The sequence below is a fragment of the Anomaloglossus baeobatrachus genome, chromosome 4 (assembly GCF_048569485.1).
Source record: "Anomaloglossus baeobatrachus isolate aAnoBae1 chromosome 4, aAnoBae1.hap1, whole genome shotgun sequence".
NCBI classification, from domain to species: domain Eukaryota; kingdom Metazoa; phylum Chordata; class Amphibia; order Anura; family Aromobatidae; genus Anomaloglossus; species Anomaloglossus baeobatrachus.
This window is the reverse complement of record NC_134356.1, coordinates 154074287-154098382: the sequence shown is the minus strand read 5'-3', so window position 1 is coordinate 154098382 and position 24096 is coordinate 154074287.

Sequence of the window (24096 nt, the reverse complement as noted above, 5' to 3'; positions counted from 1 at the left end):
GTACCTAGTGGCATCCTAAACGTGGCTATTGTACTTTTGTGTAGTCACACTAGTGGAAAGATAATTGCAGCATGTCTGCCTGCATTGCACACTCCAACTCTTTTTAACTAAGCCATTATACTAGCAAACACTCAGTGTACCTAGTGGCATCCTAAACTTGGCTATTGTACTTTTGTGTAGTCACACTAGTGGAAAGATAATTGCAGCATGTCTTTGACACCACAGAGGAATGGAGTATTTGGGATCTTGAAATTGGGGTGGAGGAGAGGCCACTTTATGGAGCAATTCAGATCCATTGAAGCAGCTGCTGATTTGGCCTCATCTACATTTGTTAGCGATGGTCGTGTCCATGAAAAAAGGGATCATATCAGATTATCCATGGGAAGAAGTACACCTGTTCTTTTGGATGGTATTTGTTGTTACAAAACGGTGACGCCTTAAACGCAAGCAGCCTGCTGCGGTTTCAGTTGCGCCCAGGCATCAGCTGCCATTTAGGCCTGTGCCTCGGGTTGTCCAGCTGGCTGCTTTCTCCTCCACGTCTAAGTGTGGAGAGGCAGCTAGTGCGCATGCGTGTGCCGATTTACCCCAGCCACAGCCTAACTCCAGTGTTTCGCCTAGTGAGTATGCTCAGCCTGACTGTGCCATTCCTGAGGCTAAGTCTTCATTTTGGGCTACAGCGCATGCTCCCACGCTTAGTGCGAAAAGCCTCTTTGCACAGGTACTTGCACTCCGTGCCGGGTGTAAGTCCTGTGTTGTGCCTAGACACCATGCTAAAGCTGATAGTCTTTTTTCAGAGACTGTATTTCATGCAACTGACCATGGTCAGGCACTTTCTGCATCAGAAACTAGGTCCGGTAATGAACTCTTTGGCCCTGCCCCTGATGTGGGGGGCCCATTTAGACCACAGGGCATCAGGTGTCCTGACGATGTGGCCAGGCCACTCCCAAATGGCTTGCAGAGGCCCGCCCCTATGACTTGTCACCGCATTATTGATGGTCAGACGATGACTGGTGAGGTGTTTGGGTCATGGCAGCCATGAGGTCATCAATGAAGTTGCGGTTCCAAATAGGACGCTAGTTATGCCACTCATGACGTGTCACTCTACTTTTGTCTCCAGGAGGTGCATTGTGGTTCACCCTGGTTTGGGGCGGACCCAGGTTATAAAAGGGGCTGGAGCCAACAAGGAGGTGCGCAGTCTTCTATTATGCTCCGAAAGAGCACACCTCCATGTGTTGAACCCATTGCGGCTTTAGGCCACAGGTAGGCAGGGATAGGGTGTCGATGCAGGCCACCACCACAGTTGGTAACGCAGAACGGTTAAGACCAGCTCCTGTCCTACCAGTCCTGCTTGTGCAGCCCAGTGGCATTAACAGGCCTGCTGATGCGCCTGCTGTCCACAGGTGTGCCCCTACACACACGGTCAGCGTACTCAATGGCCACTGTGTTGTTAACAGGGAGTTCCTGGGCTGGGTGGGCATGTGGACCCTGTGACGCTAACAGGGCTCCCAGTCTCCAGATCTGAATGGCGTCTAACTCGGTTCAGGCTACTATTAGTTTCATAGCCACACAGCTCTGTATCCTCCACCAAACCTTCCAGTTGCCAACCTCTCCTTTTCCAACTGGGAGCACGGTGGACACTGACTGCTGATGGGGATATATACCTTTCTCTTTCTTTTCTTATTAATTTTCGTTATATAGCGGTAACATAGTATATACCACTTTATCCAAATCTGCCAGTCCCACTGTAAAAGATGGTGTTTCTTCAGCAAATGTTATTGTTGCTTAACCACCAAATCCACGGACCAAAACTTTTTTCCCCTTTCCAACACACCTGTTCCCCTTTCCACCAGCATCTGTCCTTTTTCAACTCATTTTGGTATATGACCAAAAGTGCAACTCTGCAGGGACACCGTACTCAACGCCATCTCAGCCCAGCAGCCAGCCCTCGGTCCCTCAGATGTGGACAAGTAAAAGACCATTTCCTCCTATCCATGACAAAGCGTTGAGATTCACTCTGTGCAGCACTGGTGTTTAATGGAAAAGCAGATCTAAGATTGCGTACCACATTCTGCAGATACTCCTGTATACGTGCGTCCATTTCTATGGCAGGAATTATTTCGCCAAATTTTGTCTTGTACCGGGGATCTAACAGTGTGGCAACCCAGTATTCTGGATTACTTTGAATTCGTACAATCCAAGGGTCATGTTGTAGGTAGTGCAGCAAGAAGGCGCTCATGTGTCTTGTGCATCCAGGAGGACCAAGTCCTTGGTGTGTTGGTGGCAGAGAGGTGAGAATCGTGCCTCCTTCCTCTGCCCTCTCCCCACAACCTCGCACAACCGAAATGTGAGAAAGCTCTCACTCATCAGCTGAGTCTTCCATGCCCATCGCCAGTTCGTCCTCCATTTCTTCATGGGCTCCTGCACTTTCCTCAACACTTTTTGCTGATACTATGCGCCCTTGTTAATCCCTCTCCCTCACCATGACTGCCGCAGAGGTGCCGCTGACCATCTGGACCTCGTAGATCTTGTTATCCCTTCCGCATATGACTCCTCCTGTACTTCCTCCCCTTCCTCTTGTCCCAACACCTGACTCCGAATAATAATTACAGTGTGCTCCATCATGTAGATGACCAGAATTGTCACGCTGAGAATGACATTGCCAGTGCTAAACATCTTCGTCGACATTTGTAAAGTGTGTAGCAGGGTGCATAGGTCCTTGATCTGACACCACTCCAGCAGCGTGATCTGCACCACCTCTGGATCAAGTTATCCCAGGCTATATGTCATAACGTATTGCAGCAGGGTTCGGCGGTGCTGCCACAAACGCTGCAACATGTGCAGATTCCAATTCCTGCGTGTCGGCACATGGCATTTCAGGCGTTTAACCACCAGACCTAAAGACTTCTGTAGCGACGAAAGTTGTTGAGCTGCTGTGTGCGCACGATGGAAGGGAGCACATAGCGAGCGTGCCCGCTGCACAAGGCCATGTAGGCCGTGATGGTGTTTTAAAAATTGCTGGAGAATTAGGTTCAACACGTGAGCCATACAAGGCACGTGTGTCACATTGCCCTGACGATGGCCCGCAGCCAGGTTTGCATCATTGCCGCACACGGCTGTTAAGTCACCAACGGAGTCCGCTCCGTCAATTTGTACTCCGGTCGCCAGGTGGCAACGTGTTCCTTTCATGCATAGTGCTGATGATGGGAGAGGAGTCGATGCCAGCGGCGCAGGTGGACGCAGGTTATGCTCACCCACTGGGCTGCATTACCTTGACAGATGCAGAATCTCTGGCTTAATGTAGCTGGTGGGTATCTCACAGATGAAGTACCATCATTCAGCTACAACCAATGGGAAGACACCCTTTTTTATGCCCATCCTGTCTGCAGACCACTGCCAGACATAGCTATGAACCTCTGGTTACTTTTACCCCCAGTTCAGTTTTATGATTTTGTGTGCTTGTTACCTGACTACTTTTCCTACTTGCTTTTTATGTACCTTGTTGGCCGATCCGCATTTCACCTCTGCTTGTTTTCTGATTAAGTCCAGGCCGTCCCATTCTGTTCCTGTTCCTCAATTAATGTTTTGACCCTGCCTGACTACTATTCTCTGGAACTGCAGCTTTCCACAGGTATTGATCAACTTGGGCCCTGTGTAATTCCTAATCCCTGTATAGGGGTTAAAGGGTTTCAGGGTTCTAGGGGTCCTGCTTGGTGAGTGGCTTCCCTCTAGCCTATCATTTACAGCCCATCTGAGTGTGTGGATCAAGGAAGGCGTTACACCGTGCTCTCTGCAGAAGGCCATGTGGGCCAGGATAGTGCTTTAAAAATTGCTGGACAACCAGGTTCAACACGTGAGCCACACAAGGCACGTGTGTCACATTGTCACAGCGAAGGGGCGCAGCCATTTTTGCATCATTGTCGCACCCGGCCTTCCCTGGCTGCTGGTTGAGTGGAGACAACCATTGATGAAACTCGGTCTCCAGAGCTAACCGTCCACAACTTCTCAGCGGTGTGACTTACATTTCCCATACATTTCAAAGTAAACCTTTTACCGCCTGATGAGCTCTGCTGCCAGCATAGTAAGGAGGTGTGTGGTATTCCTTGTGCGCAGTTACAAGGAAGGGTGGCCTGACCACACAGGGTTTGGGCCAAGGTGGAGGACCCACAAGAGGTTGAAGAGGCAGAAGCAGTGTATTAACTTCTACATACAGAAGAAGGATTGACACAACTTGTGGGGACGGCAAGACTTGTACAGCAGACCCTTCTCCATCTCTCCCCACAGTAACCCATTGCCCAGTCAGCGACATGTAACGCCCCTGTCCATGCTTACTGGGCCAATTATCTGTGGTGAAATGCACCCTGTCACACAGAGTTTCTCAAGGAATCAGTGATGTTTAGTGCGACATGCTGGTGTAGCGCGTGCACGCCTTTGTTGGAGAAGGAGTGGCGCCTGGGCATCGGCTCTTGGGGCACTGCGATGGGCATAAGGTCGCGAAAATCCTCGGTTAAAAAGGTTGGAAAGGCAGCATTTTGGTAGCCAACAGTTTGCAGATGCTGAAATTCAACCTCCAAGCCATGTCATGCCCTTCTAAAAGCATGTGAAACACAGCGAGGGGACTCCAACCACAGTCTCCCTCGTTGCCACTAACTGGGCCACACACACCCCACTTGACTGGCATCGGTTGAGCCCCTTTTGAAAAAGAAAAAGATGCTTTGCATGAAGCACTCTCAAAAATACACGTGCCTTTCCCGTCCCCTGGCTGACCCAGGGGAAGAAAAGTCCTCTGAGAGCCATGACTTGTTCATCTTGGTTCTTTTATAAACACAGCGAGGGGACTCCAACCACAGTCTCCCTCGTTGCCACTAACTGGGCCACACACACCCCACTTGACTGGCATCGGTTGAGCCCCCTTTTGAAAAAGAAAAAGATGCTTTGCATGAAGCACTCTCAAAAATACGCGTGCCTTTCCCGTCCCCTGGCTGACCCAGGGGAAGAAAAGTCCTCTGAGAGCCATGACTTGTTCATCTTGGTTCTTTTATAAACACAGCGAGGGGACTCCAACCACAGTCTCCCTCGTTGCCACTAACTGGGCCACACACACCCCACTTGACTGGCATCGGTTGAGCCCCCTTTTGAAAAAGAAAAAGATGCTTTGCATGAAGCACTCTCAAAAATACGCGTGCCTTTCCCGTCCCCTGGCTGACCCAGGGGAAGAAAAGTCCTCTGAGAGCCATGACTTGTTCATCTTGGTTCTTTTATAAACACAGCGAGGGGACTCCAACCACAGTCTCCCTCGTTGCCACTAACTGGGCCACACACACCCCACTTGACTGGCATCGGTTGAGCCCCCTTTTGAAAAAGAAAAAGATGCTTTGCATGAAGCACTCTCAAAAATACGCGTGCCTTTCCCATCCCCTGGCTGACCCAGGGGAAGAAAAGTCCTCTGAGAGCCATGACTTGTTCATCTTGGTTCTTTTAGAAACACAGCGAGGGGACTCCAACCACAGTCTCCCTCGTTATCACTAATTGGGCCACACACACCCCACTTGTCTGACATCAGTTGATGCCCGTTTTCAAAATGAAAAAGATGCTTTGCATGAAGCACTCTCAAAAATACGCGTGCCTTTCGCCTCCCCTGGATGACCCAGGGGAAGAAAAGTCCTCTGAGAGCCATGTCCACATTGTCAGTAGACAGACGCGTGTGCTTATCTGCCAGCAGACCCCCAGCAGCACTGAAGACAGGTTCCGAGAGAACGCTGGCTGCAGGACACGACAAGATCCCCAAGGCGTATGTGGCAAGCTCACGCAATTTATCCAGATTGGAAGCCTAAAATGAGCAGGGATCAAGTTGCACAGTAATGGCATCGATGTTTCCTTGCATATACTCATATATCTGTGTCTCCTCCTCTTTTTCCTTGTCCAGCTGTTTTGTTTTCGCTTGAGTACATGTCCTTGTCACTTTCCCATGTGTTTGTGTTGTGTTGTGAGTTGTTTGTCACCTTTTGGACACTTTTGAGGGTGTTTTCTAGGTGTTTTTATGTGTTTGTGATTGCCTGCCATTGTTTCCTATGCAGTTCGAGTTCGGTTCGTCGAACGTTCGACGAACCGAACTCGAACGGGACCTCCGTTCGGCGAACCGACCTCGAGCCGAACCGGGACCGGTTCGCTCATCTCTACTAGGTACCTTTGTGATTTTGAGGGAAGCTTTTTACAGCTGCACCTTTGCTTACTTCCTGCCGCTTGTCATTTCCTGATGCTGAATGCACAGCCTGATTAACTACAACACCAGTATTTGATTATTCTTAATTTTCTTTTGTATATATATGTGTGCTTTCTGTTCAGTTTTACCACCTTCCCCTGCTGAAGCTCTTGTAGAGAGCGACACGTGTAGGGTTGGGGCACATTTCCTGACACCTTAATTATGACTGAATTTTGATCCTACTTAGGTGACTATAGCCTCATGGACCTCTCTGGGTGAATTAGTCCTGCCACCATATCTGCATGCTAGGGGTTATTTACCTTTCTAATATGGTCCCTGATGTCTGTTCCAGGTTTTGTTATTTATACCTGCTATTGATATATTGTTACCATATTGCTGTGCATGTATTTGTGTGCCTTTGCATTTAGCACTTTATTGCTTGGTTCATGGGACAGGTGTCCTGGTGTTTTTAATTGTTTTTAATGGTGTTTTTGCACTGATATCTATACAGTAAACATTTTGCTTATTTCTATATTTATCTGGTGAGTTGAGTGCTTCATACCTACTCTTTTCTCTCCTTGTAACAGTTGCTAGTAGGTGTGCACCCTCACCTTTTTTGATGCTTTATTATTAACTTAGCTGTGCAGCCCTATCTTCCCCTTTTTTACGTATAAATGCAGACTTGACGATCCTCTCACGGTAATTAGTATAGGCACCAACTGAAGAATGGTGGTCTCCGGCACAGGATGCTACTCAAAGGCGTTACGGTCCTCCGCACCAACACGATTCTCCTCACAATCCACCAAAGTGTTTCCACGGTGGCTCCTTTCTGTTCCGCACACTTTTCGATTTTCTTTCAGCTCACATACAGCACCTTTTCCTGTCTCCAAGTCCACAACCGAAGACCACTTTGATATTGTTATAGTGACCAAAGAGTCAAAGGCAGATGCAAAACAGCAGCCCCTTGTGGGTAGGCAGCAACAATGCATACAATGAACGGCAAATAAGCATCTTGCATTCACAGTGGATAAAGGTCATCAATACACCCTCACCCTATCACTTCATATCCATGTGACGAAGTACTCAAAGTAGTGATTTTTTGGCCTCTACTTAGAGATTGGTGACAAATCTTCTGGGCATCAGTGCAGATCATTTCCTTGTCTGGACTCTTTGAGCAGACCTCTAATTCCCAGGCTATAGTGTGACTGAACAGCTCTGCAGACTCAACAATCTCTGTGACCCCATACTCAGCAGGGCGGGTGGAAACTTGAGAGGTGGTAGGAAGCAAGTGCAATTGGGTTTACACCACAGAGGAATGGAGTATTTGGGATATTGAAGTTGAGGTGGAGGAGAGGCCACTTGATGGAGCACTTGAGATCCATTCAAGTACCTGCTCTTTTGGTGCCTCATCTACATTTAGTAGCGATGTTAGTGTCCGTAACACAGGGATCATATCAGATTATCCACTGGAAGAAGTAGACATTTTATTTTGGTGGGAAGATGGTGTTACAAATCGGTGCCACTGCAGCCACAATCAGCCAGCTGCGGTTCCAGTTACGCCCAGGCGTCAGCTGCCATTTTTGGCCGTGCCTCGGGTCGTCCAGCTGGCTGCTTCCTCCTTCATGTCCAAGTGTGGAGAGGCGGCTAGTGCGCATGCGTGTGCCAATTTACCCCAGCCACAGCCTAAGTCAAGTGATTCGCCTAGCGAGCATGCTTATCCCGATTGTGGCTAAGTCCTCAGTTCAAGCTACTGAGCATGCTCCCACACTTAGTGCGAAAAGCCTCTTTGCACAGGTACTTGGACTCCGTGCCGTGTCTAAGGGGTACTTTGCACGTTACGTCATCTCTACTGCGATATCGTCGGGGTCAAATCGAAAGTGACGCACATCCGGTGCCAGTAATAACGTCGCAACGTGTAAAGCCTAGATGCACCAATAAACGATCGCAAAAGCGTCGTAAATTGGTGATCTGTGCAGTGTCGGTCATTTACATAATTTCTCTGCAGCGACAGGTACGATGTTGTTTCTAGTTCCTGCGGCAGCACACATCGCTATGTATGAAGCCGCAGGAGCGAGGAACATCACCTTACCTGCCTCCAGCAGCTATGCGGAAGAAAGGAGGTGGGCGGGATGTTTACGTCCCGCTCATCTCCGCCCCTCCGCTTCTATTGGCCGCCTGCCGTGTGACGTCGCTGTGACGTTGCACGACCCGCCACTTTAGGAAGGAGGCGGGTCGCCGGCCACAGCGATGTCACAGGGCAGGTAAGTGCGTGTGAAGCTGCTGTAGCGATAATGTTCGCTATGGCAGCTATCACAAGATATCGCATGTGTGACGGGGCGGGTACTATCGCGCTCGGCATCGCTATCGGCATCGCTATCATCGGCTAGCGATGTCGCAGCATGCAAAGTACCCCTAAGTCCTGTGTTGTGCCTACAGAGCATGCTGAAGCTGATAGTCTGTTTTCTAAGACTGTTGTTCAGGCAACTAAGCATGCTCAGCATTTAGTGCATCAGAAACTAGGTCCAGTAAGGACCTCTGACTCGCCCACCCCAGGGCTATGGGACACCCGGTGCCGGGCCGGACTAGTCCGGGAGGTCGTCAGTGGTGGCGGGGCCCGACTCCGTGATCCTGGCGGGAGTCAATTAATATGGCTTCAGTGTTGGGGGTGATTAAAGTTTATAATCGTGACGCCACCTGTGGTTTGCGACTATTAAGCCGCCGCTGCTGTATGGGGCCTCCGGAGCTGGTGAAATGGCAGCTTGGATGGTCCTGCTCCCCACAGGTGGTGCGGTACCCCGGGGCAACTGTTGGTGCTTGTAAGTGTCTATGCAGTGATGGAAGTCTATGCAGTGATGGAAGTCTATGCAGTGATGGAATAGTGCAGGCAAAATAACAGAGGCAACACCAGGGGGTGCAGTTTCAAGTTTTTTACTCACAGTTCTTGGGTTGAAGCACACTGGTGCCTTTAGACTGCTAGAACCCACTGTCAGGGACCTCCGCCGATCCCGGGTAGATCGGAGAATTAAAGCCGGTGCACCCCTCTATTGTGTTCCTTTCTTCAGCTGACTTCTAAGCCTTGCCTTTGCTGGATGAACCTGGCTTGGCCTCCACTACAGCCTGCAGGCCGGGGGCTTGCCTAGTGGGTATTCTACCCCCTTTCCAGAGGTTATCCTGTGGGGTGTGGGCCGGGGCGCTTGCAACTACCCTGGGCCTTGGTTTTTACCTTTGGAATTGACTTCTCTTCCTCCAGTTTCTAGGGACCGTCCCCTGTATGCAGCTTGATTCCTCCACCTGATCTTTGTGGAACAGGCCACCAGCTTGGAAGCTTTGCAGTGGCCCTGGAATCCCTTCTGTTGTTCTGCTGTGGTGTCACCTGAGCCTATCTGGGCCTCAGGGTCTTCACCAGGAACTCAGCTCTCTTCAGACTTTTCTTGAGGTAACGACCTCCTTCTCCTTCTCCTCACAGTCTTCACTCTCTCACTCCCTGAGGTAAACTGAAACTAACTGACTCCTGCTTCTACTCTAACACTAGCTGTTGGCTCCTCCCACCTCCCTGTTGCTAAGCTCCCACCCCATGGGAGCAGGGATGGGTCTTTCGGCCCCCCAGCATGCAGCCTGGGGGGGTTGCTGCCACTGTCCCTGGTCCCTGTGTTTGCCTAACAATGGGTGTAGTGCAAATTTGCCTTTACTCCTTTCCTTACCCAGGATGAGACATTACACCTCTGGCTGGGGTGCAATATTCCTGTGGCGACGGAAGCCTCAGGGGCGCCACACCTCACTGGCCGTGTCCATGAGGTGGCAGGCCCTGATAGGCCAGATGGCATCAGGTGTCCTGATGATGTGGCCACTCCGGACTGGCTCGCAGAGGCCCGCCCCTATGACTTGGCACCTCATCATTGTTCGTCAGACGATGACTGGTGAGGTGTTTGGGTCGTGGCTGCCATGAGGTCATCAGTGAAGTGGCGGTTCCAAATAGTCCGCTGGTTATGTTACTGATGACGTGGCACTCTGTTATTGGCTCTTGGAAGTGCATTGTGGTCCACCCTGGGTTGGGGCGGACCCAGGTTATCAAAGGGGCTGAAGACAAAATGGAGGTAAGCAGTCTTCTATTATGCTCAGACAGAACACAGCTCCATGTGTTGAACCCATTGCAGCTTTAGGACAGAGGTAGGCAGGAATAGTGCGTTTGTGCAGGACACCACCACAGTTGGTAACGCAGAACGGTTACGACCAGCTCCTGTCCTACCAGTCCTGCTTTTTCAGCCAAGTGGCATTAACTGGGCTGCTGCTACAGCTGTGCCTGCGGTCCACAGGTGTGCCCCCTATCCACATGGACAGCGTAGCCAATGGCCCCTGTGTTGTTAACAGGGAGTTCCTGTGCTGGGTGTGTGGACCCTGTGACGCTAACAGGGTTAACAGTTTCCAGATTCGAGTGTCGTCTAACTCGGTTCAGGCTACTATTAGTTTCAGAGCCACCAAGCTCTGCATCCTCCACCTAACCTTCAGGTTGCCAGCATCTACTTTTCCATCTGAGAACACGGTGGACCCCGACTGGTGATTGGGATATATACCACCTTATCCTAATCTGCAAGTCCCCCCGTAACAGATGGTGTTTCTTCAGCAGATGTTACTGTTGCTTTACCACCAAACCCACGGACACAAACTTATTTTCCCTTTCCAACACGCCTGTTCCCCTTTCCACCAGCATCTGGCCTTTTTCCACTTATTTTGTATATGACCAAATTTGCCACTCTGCAGGGACACCCTACTCAATGCCGTCTCAGCACAGCGGCCAGCCCTCGGTCCCTCAGATGTGGACAAGTAAAAGACCATTTCCTCCTAGCCATGACAAAGCATTTAGATTCACTCTGTGCAGCATTGGTGTTTAGTGTAAAAGCCGATCTAAGATTGCGTACCAGCTTCTGCTGATACTCCTGCATACGTGCGTCCCTTTCTATGGCTGGAATTATTTCGCCAAATTTGGACTTAAAGCGGGGATCTAAGAGTGTGGCAACCCAGTAGTCATCATTACTTCTAATTCTGAAAATCCGAGGTTCATGTTGTAGGTAGTGCAGCAAGAAGGCGCTCATGTGTCTTGCGCATCCAGGAGGACTAAGTCCTTGCTGTTTTGTTGGCGGCAAGGTGAGTATCATGCTTCCTTCCTCTGCCCTCTCCCCCCAACCTCGCACAACAGGAATGTGAGTTACAAACAAGAAAAACACACAGGGAAATAGGTTGCATATTGACCCAATGGTATATTGTATCAATAATATAAATCCCTTATTAGCAGCAACCCATGACTACATATAAATAATGGACAAGTCACATAACAATAGTCATAGAGAAGAAAAGGAGAAATGACCAAACGTCCAATGTGTGAAAAAAAGTTTTTATTGATAAGTGCAGAGGGTGGACATACAGATAAAAGAATTTAAAAACAACAACCAGGAAGAACCGGCAGTGTGACTATCATAGATATGGATGCTAGACTAGAACAAACACCATATATATAGTTGCAAATTACCAACTGGTATATAACAAATATGGGATGGAGCATTAATGGGTTAATAGTGTGGGGAAGCGTGATCCAAAAACAGCCGCATGAATTAAGCTGTGAAGATGTAATTTACCCTCTCACTGTATATGCTGTGATACTATGTCATGATATGTATATTTCCCTGTCATTTATTTTGTATAATATGTCATGTAACTTTTCCCTGGTTGTATTAGTTGTAATTCATGTATTTCCTTGGGGGAGCTACTGGTCTCAATGTGTCTCTCTCATACAATTGCAGTCTTGGCATCTAATGTGATTATGTAAATAGCCTGTCCTCTTCTATCCAGAGATGTGTATCTAGTCTGTAATTGCATTGGCCAGTGAAGAAATAGTCATTGTTCTGCACAGCAGGGGATCCCTTCATCTACTGTGGCTGGCAGACATATCGGAGCCCTGTGATGGACCAAACCATTGATGATAGGATGTGTGACCCCTACCCCCTGAACATGGTGGGCTGGTCAAGGAGCACAGACAATGCATTTCCCTTTTTGTAACTTCAGAGTGAGCTGAAACTTGGAAGAAGAAGGAGCTCCCAGCCTGGGTGGCTGTGGACACGGACGGAGCTAGGCCTGTGTGGCGGCCCGTGGGACTGTGTGGAACTCTTTGGACTACTGTAAGGACGATTGCTTTGTTATCCGGTCCGAGGATTGTCGGGAAGGGCCCCCGAATCTGTTTTACGTGGACTTATCGTGTGCTGTTTCAGTGTTCTTGTGAATAAACCTGTTGGATCGTCCCTCGGCCTCGTCCATCCTTTGCTCTGTTGTACACTCCCGTCACAAACTGGTTGGCAGCGGTGGGATCAGAGCAGAAGGAATGGAGGACAATGGCTCAACATCAGGAACCAGCACTGCAGAGTACAAGACCTGGACTTTGGGGAGCCTGCAATCAAAGTTCGTTTCAAAGGACTCTCCAAGGAGCAGCTGATTGAGGCGCTAGAAGGAGTCTGCTCGCAAAATGACGTGGAGGAAGGATCCTCACAGCAAACGGAAGAAAGACGGCAGCCGAGGTAAATACCCAAAAAAGTCAGTGGGTTGTGTGGTACGAGGAGGAGATGGCCTTGCTGGGAGAGGAGACCACCATAGAATATAAGATGGAGGTCATGCGTGGAGCTAAAGAGAAGGAGCGCAGGATGGAGGAGATGGCATTGCTGGATAAGCAGCTCGCTGTGGAAGCCGCGAGAGGTTCCAGACAGACTGTAACCCCAGCACCCATCATGAGGGAACTTCCCAGGGTGTCCCGCAAAGACTTTAAGCCGTTTAATGAGGCTGCAGGCGACATTGAGGGCTTCTTCCAGGACTTTGAGCATCAGTGTCGATTAATGGAAGTCCCGGACAGGGAGCGTGTCCGGCAACTGGTTGGGCTCCTAGAGGGGGGAGCTGCTGAAGCCTATAGAGCTATGGACCCTCGTTGGAACTGTGAGTATGTGGAGATTAAACAGACTATTCTAGAACATTATGCTGTGACCCAAGACACTTACAGCAACACGGAGAAAAAGCTGTGGAAAAACAAGCGCATAGGGTCTTACCCCAATATGTGAGGGGTGGGGGTGGGGGAGTGAAACTACTCACCAGATGTAGTTGTGAGAAGCCACAACTACTGTAATCGCATGTATCACACAATCCAAGGCTGCAGCCCCCAAAACGGTAGATAACAGAGAGCACAAGAGAGTGGTGTTTTAATGCCGCGCCAATGGATCACTTCAGATGATGTTCAGACCAGTGTTACTTTATTGTTTTCCAGGTCAACGCGTTTCTGGGGCATCTGCCCCCTTCATCAGGACCACCAAAGAAACAGATAACATCCAATCTGTCTAGTACAGACAATGTATACAATATATAGACACATTGACATCACAGGCACATCCCCTAAAGAAAAAAACGAGCGGGAAGGACTGCCACGTTGCATGGAATGACGTCAAACAACCACTTAACATAAAAAAAAAAAAAAAAAAAAAAAAAAAAAAAAAACCAACACAACAAATAAAAATAAAAATAAAGATTCATCCATATTTGACATGTATTAACATATATTTCCTTATACAGGGATACACATTATTTTCCGTATTGTGTAAAAGAGAAATAAATATATATATATGTGCACAATAAAAGACAAATAAAGAAAAGTGTGTAAAACCATTCATCTGCAATATGTGAAATAATACGTGTACACCCATGAATATTAAACTTGTCTTATACGCCGGACAAGTCAGCGATTTCACAAGGGAGGGATGAGAACCCTCGATTTAATATGTGTAATCCACTTCAGACATTTCAAAGCCACGGCATTATAACCTGCCGCCACCTGTGCTTTTACATCTTTCAACCACCACCATGAAACAGCAAGTGCAGTGTGCCTAACGAAAGAACTAAAGAGATTCAGAAGAACCGCTTCTGATCTGTGAACTCAGACCGCAGTTCAACCCAGGACAAGACCGTGGGAAAAAAAGCAAGAGAGCATGCGCCGAAGCAAAGTACAGGTAATGAGCCGGCACAAGTTCACGGGAGTGCAGGAGCGTGGGAACCAAAACCATTACGCATGCTCAGCCAATCTAATTCATAGACGCCCTGCAACAACCTATAGAACCCGTATAACCTCAGACTTTGAGCCGACCATGAGATTACTCATGATCGCGCTAAGATCATACTAGGGTCAAAGAAACCACAAAACTAACAATAGTGATTTAAGAGCACATCGCCTGTGAACCGGCGAGAATCACAAACCCCCGTGTGGGACAAACAGATAGAATATGGTACAACCTTAAAAATCAGGGTATTTAACCAACATATAAATATAAAAAATTTTTTGCATAAGCAACCATAAATATACACATATACAAACAGTAAAACTGGTGGTCCACTAAAACCGATACACAGAATTTCACAAGTTATGACAATAAAAACAACATAAAATCGCCTAAGAAAGCATAAAACATACACCAAACAAATATTAAAATACATCAGTGAAATAGGTCTGTGACCTCATTGAGGCCATGGGGTTTTAACGTATTAAGTTTATAAATCCAGTACGTCTCTTTTTTGTTTAGGGTCTCCATCCTATTTGCAACTGACACAGGTACATGCTCAATAGGGGTCACTTTCAAGGCGATTTTCTTGTCATGGAAAATGGTGGTATGACGGGACAAACCATGTAACATATACCCTATTTTAATATTATGTCTATGAGAATTGATGCGGTTGTGGAGGGCTTGGATCGTCCTCCCCACGTACCGTTTGTCACAGTCACATTCAATCAGATATATGACATAGTCCGATTGACACGTGAGATGTCCTCGTATACTAAACTCAATACCCCCAGGATCACATCCGAAGCTAACCCGCCCATGCTGGATGGACCTGCAGCAAAGGCAGTTTTTGGTCATACATTTATATGATCCCATGGGTTTGTTTGTCCCTACACAACTGGGGGGACCCCTTAACCTGCTAGGAGCCAGCTGGTTTTTAATCGTCATGGCCCTACGGAAGGTCACCCCCGGTCGGGATGGCAGAACGCCCTTAAGGTAAGGGTCATTACATATAACTGGCCAGTGTTTTCTTAAAATCCCCTTAATGACCTCTCCATCACAGCTAAAAGTGGTTAAAAAATTGGATGAAAAACTCCCATTGGTGGGGGTGGGTACCACTCTACCAGATCCATTGTCGACATCAAGGCTCAAATTCCGCCCCTGGCCTCTAGCTTCTTGATATGCCTTCTTAACTAACGTTAGCGGATATTTCTTCTCCAAAAATCTCTCTCTAAGAATCTTCGCCTGATTATTAAAATCAATGTCTAGCGTACAGTTCCTTCGTATCCTTTGGTATTGATTCTTGGGGACATTACGTAACCATTTAACATAGTGGTTACTACTGTAATTAATGTACCCGTTGCTATCAACTTTTTTAAAAAAGGTTTTTGTAAGGAGAGATCCTTCTGCGTGTGAGATGGTGAGATCCAAAAAATTAATAGCAGTTTTCTCCACCGTGGGGGCAAATTTTAAACCCCAACCATTATTTACAATCCCTTCCAGGAAATTTAAATAATTATTTCCAGCGTTGTCCCAAATAATGAATAAGTCATCAATATACCTTTTATAGATAACTACATGTTTATACAGGTTCGAGGAGTAGATATGCTGTATCTCAAACAGTCCCATTACCAAATTTGCAAAGGTTGGTGCTGCCTTAGAACCCATAGCCACGCCACACCGCTGATGGTACATCTTGTCCTGGAACATGAAGTAGTTGTTTCTAGATATGAATTCCATACTGTCCAGGACAAAGTTTTTCTGTGTAGCAGGTAAGCGCTCATCCATCTCTAAATATTGTTTAACACATTCCAGTCCTAAATTATGCGAAATATTAGTATACAGGGACGCAATATCTAGGGTTATAAACAGAAATGACTCCTTCCACACAACCTCCTTGAGAATACTAATGAGGTGCGGGGAGTCTCTCAGAAAACTCTTCAGATTTGTCACATGAACTCTTAAAATAGAGTCAACGTATGCCGCCAAGTTTTCGGTCAGGGCCCCAATTCCTGATATAATGGGTCTCCCGGGAGGGTCAATTAAGCTCTTATGGATCTTTGGTAGATGGTAATAAAAAGCTGTTCCAGGGTTTTTTATATCCAAAAATTTATACTCATTCTGGTTAAGAATCCCCTTGTCAAAGGCATTCTTTATTAAAATTCGATATACCCCAATAGAATCCTGGTATGCAGAACCTTGCACCACCTCATAGTGTGCTGTATTGGACAGCATTCTCAGAGCTTCCTGTACATAACTATTCCTGTCCTGTAGGACAATGCCACCTCCTTTGTCCGCACCACGGATGACAAGGTTGTGGTTATTCTTCAGGGACACTAATGCCATTCTTTCTTCGTTAGTTAGATTGGATTTAGGAGGTACTCTGTTAGTATTAATCCTCTTAAAATCCTCTAAAACCAGGTCATTAAAGGTCTTAATATGGTGACCCATGCTGTGTAAGGGATAAAAATTTGATTTCAACTTAAAATCGGTATGCAGGAAACAATCAATATTACCATCTATAGTAGTAGATACCCCTTTATTAATTTCAAAATGTCTGGTAAGGGTAAGTTTCCTAATGAACTTCTGAAAATCCAGAAAAAGTTCAAACTCATTAGATGATTTTGCCGGACAAAATGAGAGGCCTTTCCTTAGGACCTTAAGCTCACTCTTAGAGAGAACGTGGCTGGAGAGATTAAAAATGCCAGAGGGGTTATCCCTGCTCACATGCTCTTTTTCCCTTTTTTGTTTGAGCCTGCGCCCGGCCCTGGTTCCCCTACAGTGCTTTTTCTTTTCCCTACCCTTGGTGTTAAAAAATCCGTGATCGGCATCTGTGTGTTCCTGGCTGGCGGTAAAAAAGGTACACAACCATTAACCCTAAGTGTATTGTCGATTGTAACAATCTCATCCTCATGACCTCCTACTGAGGGGATGGAGGAGGGAGGAATAGGGTTACAATCAAGGCTCACAGATGTGGTGGGAAGTGGTCGATAGTCATCATGTATTGATAATTCCAATAAGTCAATGAAATCATCCTCCACCTGCTCAGCCCCTGACGGGAGGGTCCTGTCAACCTCTAAAAAGGACAAGGAATCTCTTTTTTTACGAATTATCTCAATTTGCGACCTTAAGGTCTCCAGTTGTTTCCTCGTCTCCTCAAAGTCAACGGACTCCCCACACTGGGGTAGTTCAGAGACAATGGGTGTGATGGGATCCAACTCCATGGTATCTGCAGCACCTGTCAAAGTAGAGGCTGCTGCAAAAACTTCATCCGTGTCAACCACAGTGGTACAAATGGGAGGTAGGGGAACAGTCACTGTTCGGGACGCAGAAACTGTTTGAGGACCAATCATGGTCGCAGAGTCCCTGGGACCCCCAGTAACATCCCTATCTCCCCGCTGGGTCACATCTTTCTTATGGTATCTACTATTGACAAAGCTCCTATGGTTGCTGCGCGACCTGGGTCGTTGGAACCGAGGGTTCCTAGTCACCGCTACAACCTCCCCCTCCTGTGTCTTTTTGGGCACCATGTCAGCCCTATCCCTCTGCAGTTTCTTAGATTTTCGGAAAATCATGTCTTGTTCTAGCTGAATCAACTTAGTATTAATATCGGAGTTTAAGATCTTATATTCCGGATGTAAATCATATTTACTTAAGTCCTTATACAGTTCTGAAATATTTTTTGAAGCCTCAGTCGCGATAGTGTTCCGTTTCTTATACAAACACTGCAGCATTCCCTGCATACAATTCTTTAAAATGTTATCCCATTCATTAGAGAAAATGGGATCAGAAGGAAATGGGGAATCGTGCTTAATTCTCAGACCCCTCGGGCAGAGTTTCTCCTCCAAATAAATAGTTAAAAACCGGGCATCCAGCCCAAAGCGAAGTTCTTCTTTAAGCAAGTCCTCCAGACTCAAAAACAATTTTTTCATAGCCTTAGTATCCTCCTCAGAGTAAATATCAGGTAGATCGAGATCCCAGTCAGTCCCATGCAAATCAGGGGTACCTACAGTTTGAAGAATGAGTTTCTCCCTTGAAGCAAGACGATTATTGAAGTAATCCATAACTCCACAAGTAACGACCCTCTGCTGCTCTGTCCACAAGGAAGAAGATCTGGTCTTAGCCAGGTCCACAAACAGCAACACGGAGAAAAAGCTGTGGAAAAACAAGCGCATAGGGTCTTACCCCAATATGTGAGGGGTGGGGGTGGGGGAGTGAAACTACTCACCAGATGTAGTTGTGAGAAGCCACAACTACTGTAATCGCATGTATCACACAATCCAAGGCTGCAGCCACCAAAACGGTAGATAACAGAGAGCACAAGAGAGTGGTGTTTTAATGCCGCGCCAATGGATCACTTCAGATGATGTTCAGACCAGTGTTACTTTATTGTTTTCCAGGTCAACGCGTTTCTGGGGCATCTGCCCCCTTCATCAGGACCACCAAAGAAACAGATAACATCCAATCTGTCTAGTACAGACAATGTATACAATATATAGACACATTGACATCACAGGCACATCCCCTAAAGAAAAAAACGAGCGGGAAGGACTGCCACGTTGCATGGAATGACGTCAAACAACCACTTAACATAAAAAAAAAAAAAAAACCCAACACAACAAATAAAAATAAAAATAAAGATTCATCCATATTTGACATGTATTAACATATATTTCCTTATACAGGGATACACATTATTTTCCGTATTGTGTAAAAGAGAAATAAATATATATATATGTGCACAATAAAAGACAAATAAAGAAAAGTGTGTAAAACCATTCATCTGCAATATGTGAAATAATACGTGTACACCCATGAATATTAAACTTGTCTTATACGCCGGACAAGTCAGCGATTTCACAAGGGAGGGATGAGAACCCTCGATTTAATATGTGTAATCCACTTCAGACATTTCAAAGCCACGGCATTATAACCTGCCGCCACCTGTGCTTTTACATCTTTCAACCACCACCATGAAACAGCAAGTGCAGTGTGCCTAACGAAAGAACTAAAGAGATTCAGAAGAACCGCTTCTGATCTGTGAACTCAGACCGCAGTTCAACCCAGGACAAGACCGTGGGAAAAAAAGCAAGAGAGCATGCGCCGAAGCAAAGTACAGGTAATGAGCCGGCACAAGTTCACGGGAGTGCAGGAGCGTGGGAACCAAAACCATTACGCATGCTCAGCCAATCTAATTCATAGACGCCCTGCAACAACCTATAGAACCCGTATAACCTCAGACTTTGAGCCGACCATGAGATTACTCATGATCGCGCTAAGATCATACTAGGGTCAAAGAAACCACAAAACTAACAATAGTGATTTAAGAGCACATCGCCTGTGAACCGGCGAGAATCACAAACCCCCGTGTGGGACAAACAGATAGAATATGGTACAACCTTAAAAATCAGGGTATTTAACCAACATATAAATATAAAAAATTTTTTGCATAAGCAACCATAAATATACACATATACAAACAGTAAAACTGGTGGTCCACTAAAACCGATACACAGAATTTCACAAGTTATGACAATAAAAACAACATAAAATCGCCTAAGAAAGCATAAACATACACCAAACAAATATTAAAATACATCAGTGAAATAGGTCTGTGACCTCATTGAGGCCATGGGGTTTTAACGTATTAAGTTTATAAATCCAGTACGTCTCTTTTTTGTTTAGGGTCTCCATCCTATTTGCAACTGACACAGGTACATGCTCAATAGGGGTCACTTTCAAGGCGATTTTCTTGTCATGGAAAATGGTGGTATGACGGGACAAACCATGTAACATAAGGTTGTACCATATTCTATCTGTTTGTCCCTCACGGGGGTTTGTGATTCTCGCCGGTTCACAGGCGATGTGCTCTTAAATCACTATTGTTAGTTTTGTGGTTTCTTTGACCCTAGTATGATCTTAGCGCGATCATGAGTAATCTCATGGTCGGCTCAAAGTCTGAGGTTATACGGGTTCTATAGGTTGTTGCAGGGCGTCTATGAATTAGATTGGCTGAGCATGCGTAATGGTTTTGGTTCCCACGCTCCTGCACTCCCGTGAACTTGTGCCGGCTCATTACCTGTACTTTGCTTCGGCGCATGCTCTCTTGCTTTTTTTCCCACGGTCTTGTCCTGGGTTGAACTGCGGTCTGAGTTCACAGATCAGAAGCGGTTCTTCTGAATCTCTTTAGTTCTTTCGTTAGGCACACTGCACTTGCTGTTTCATGGTGGTGGTTGAAAGATGTAAAAGCACAGGTGGCGGCAGGTTATAATGCCGTGGCTTTGAAATGTCTGAAGTGGATTACACATATTAAATCGAGGGTTCTCATCCCTCCCTTGTGAAATCGCTGACTTGTCCGGCGTATAAGACAAGTTTAATATTCATGGGTGTACACGTATTATTTCACATATTGCAGATGAATGGTTTTACACACTTTTCTTTATTTGTCTTTTATTGTGCACATATATATATATTTATTTCTCTTTTACACAATACGGAAAATAATGTGTATCCCTGTATAAGGAAATATATGTTAATACATGTCAAATATGGATGAATCTTTATTTTTATTTTTATTTGTTGTGTTGGTTTTTTTTTTTTTTTTTTTTTTTTTTTTTTTTTTTTTTTTTTATGTTAAGTGGTTGTTTGACGTCATTCCATGCAACGTGGCAGTCCTTCCCGCTCGTTTTTTTCTTTAGGGGATGTGCCTGTGATGTCAATGTGTCTATATATTGTATACATTGTCTGTACTAGACAGATTGGATGTTATCTGTTTCTTTGGTGGTCCTGATGAAGGGGGCAGATGCCCCAGAAACGCGTTGACCTGGAAAACAATAAAGTAACACTGGTCTGAACATCATCTGAAGTGATCCATTGGCGCGGCATTAAAACACCACTCTCTTGTGCTCTCTGTTATCTACCGTTTTGGTGGCTGCAGCCTTGGATTGTGTGATACATGCGATTACAGTAGTTGTGGCTTCTCACAACTACATCTGGTGAGTAGTTTCACTCCCCCACCCCCACCCCTCACATATTGGGGTAAGACCCTATGCGCTTGTTTTTCCACAGCTTTTTCTCCGTGTTGCTGTTTGTGGACCTGGCTAAGACCAGATCTTCTTCCTTGTGGACAGAGCAGCAGAGGGTCGTTACTTGTGGAGTTATGGATTACTTCAATAATCGTCTTGCTTCAAGGGAGAAACTCATTCTTCAAACTGTAGGTACCCCTGATTTGCATGGGACTGACTGGGATCTCGATCTACCTGATATTTACTCTGAGGAGGATACTAAGGCTATGAAAAAATTGTTTTTGAGTCTGGAGGACTTGCTTAAAGAAGAACTTCGCTTTGGGCTGGATGCCCGGTTTTTAACTATTTATTTGGAGGAGAAACTCTGCCCGAGGGGTCTGAGAATTAAGCACGATTCCCCATTTCCTTCTGATCCCATTTTCTCTAATGAATGGGATAACATTTTAAAGAATTGTATGCAGGGAATGCTGCAGTGTTTGTATAAGAAACGGAACACTATCGCGACTGAGGCTTCAAAAAATATTTCAGAACTGTATAAGGACTTAAGTAAATATGATTTACATCCGGAATATAAGATCTTAAACTCCGATATTAATACTAAGTTGATTCAGCTAGAACAAGACATGATTTTCCGAAAATCTAAGAAACTGCAGAGGGATAGGGCTGACATGGTGCCCAAAAAGACACAGGAGGGGGAGGTTGTAGCGGTGACTAGGAACCCTCGGTTCCAACGACCCAGGTCGCGCAGCAACCATAGGAGCTTTGTCAATAGTAGATACCATAAGAAAGATGTGACCCAGCGGGGAGATAGGGATGTTACTGGGGGTCCCAGGGACTCTGCGACCATGATTGGTCCTCAAACAGTTTCTGCGTCCCGAACAGTGACTGTTCCCCTACCTCCCATTTGTACCACTGTGGTTGACACGGATGAAGTTTTTGCAGCAGCCTCTACTTTGACAGGTGCTGCAGATACCATGGAGTTGGATCCCATCACACCCATTGTCTCTGAACTACCCCAGTGTGGGGAGTCCGTTGACTTTGAGGAGACGAGGAAACAACTGGAGACCTTAAGGTCGCAAATTGAGATAATTCGTAAAAAAAGAGATTCCTTGTCCTTTTTAGAGGTTGACAGGACCCTCCCGTCAGGGGCTGAGCAGGTGGAGGATGATTTCATTGACTTATTGGAATTATCAATACATGATGACTATCGACCACTTCCCACCACATCTGTGAGCCTTGATTGTAACCCTATTCCTCCCTCCTCCATCCCCTCAGTAGGAGGTCATGAGGATGAGATTGTTACAATCGACAATACACTTAGGGTTAATGGTTGTGTACCTTTTTTACCGCCAGCCAGGAACACACAGATGCCGATCACGGATTTTTTAACACCAAGGGTAGGGAAAAGAAAAAGCACTGTAGGGGAACCAGGGCCGGGCGCAGGCTCAAACAAAAAAGGGAAAAAGAGCATGTGAGCAGGGATAACCCCTCTGGCATTTTTAATCTCTCCAGCCACGTTCTCTCTAAGAGTGAGCTTAAGGTCCTAAGGAAAGGCCTCTCATTTTGTCCGGCAAAATCATCTAATGAGTTTGAACTTTTTCTGGATTTTCAGAAGTTCATTAGGAAACTTACCCTTACCAGACATTTTGAAATTAATAAAGGGGTATCTACTACTATAGATGGTAATATTGATTGTTTCCTGCATACCGATTTTAAGTTGAAATCAAATTTTTATCCCTTACACAGCATGGGTCACCATATTAAGACCTTTAATGACCTGGTTTTAGAGGATGTTAAGAGGATTAATACTAACAGAGTACCTCCTAAATCCAATCTAACTAACGAAGAAAGAATGGCATTAGTGTCCCTGAAGAATAACCACAACCTTGTCATCCGTGGTGCGGACAAAGGAGGTGGCATTGTCCTACAGGACAGGAATAGTTATGTACAGGAAGCTCTGAGAATGCTGTCCAATACAGCACACTATGAGGTGGTGCAAGGTTCTGCATACCAGGATTCTATTGGGGTATATCGAATTTTAATAAAGAATGCCTTTGACAAGGGGATTCTTAACCAGAATGAGTATAAATTTTTGGATATAAAAAACCCTGGAACAGCTTTTTATTACCATCTACCAAAGATCCATAATAGCTTAATTGACCCTCCCGGGAGACCCATTATATCAGGAATTGGGGCCCTGACCGAAAACTTGGCGGCATACGTTGACTCTATTTTAAGAGTTCATGTGACAAATCTGAAGAGTTTTCTGAGAGACTCCCCGCACCTCATTAGTATTCTCAAGGAGGTTGTGTGGAAGGAGTCATTTCTGTTTATAACCCTAGATATTGCGTCCCTGTATACTAATATTTCGCATAATTTAGGACTGGAATGTGTTAAACAATATTTAGAGATGGATGAGCGCTTACCTGCTACACAGAAAAACTTTGTCCTGGACAGTATGGAATTCATATCTAGAAACAACTACTTCATGTTCCAGGACAAGATGTACCATCAGCGGTGTGGCGTGGCTATGGGTTCTAAGGCAGCACCAACCTTTGCAAATTTGGTAATGGGACTGTTTGAGATACAGCATATCTACTCCTCGAACCTGTATAAACATGTAGTTATCTATAAAAGGTATATTGATGACTTATTCATTATTTGGGACAACGCTGGAAATAATTATTTAAATTTCCTGGAAGGGATTGTAAATAATGGTTGGGGTTTAAAATTTGCCCCCACGGTGGAGAAAACTGCTATTAATTTTTTGGATCTCACCATCTCACACGCAGAA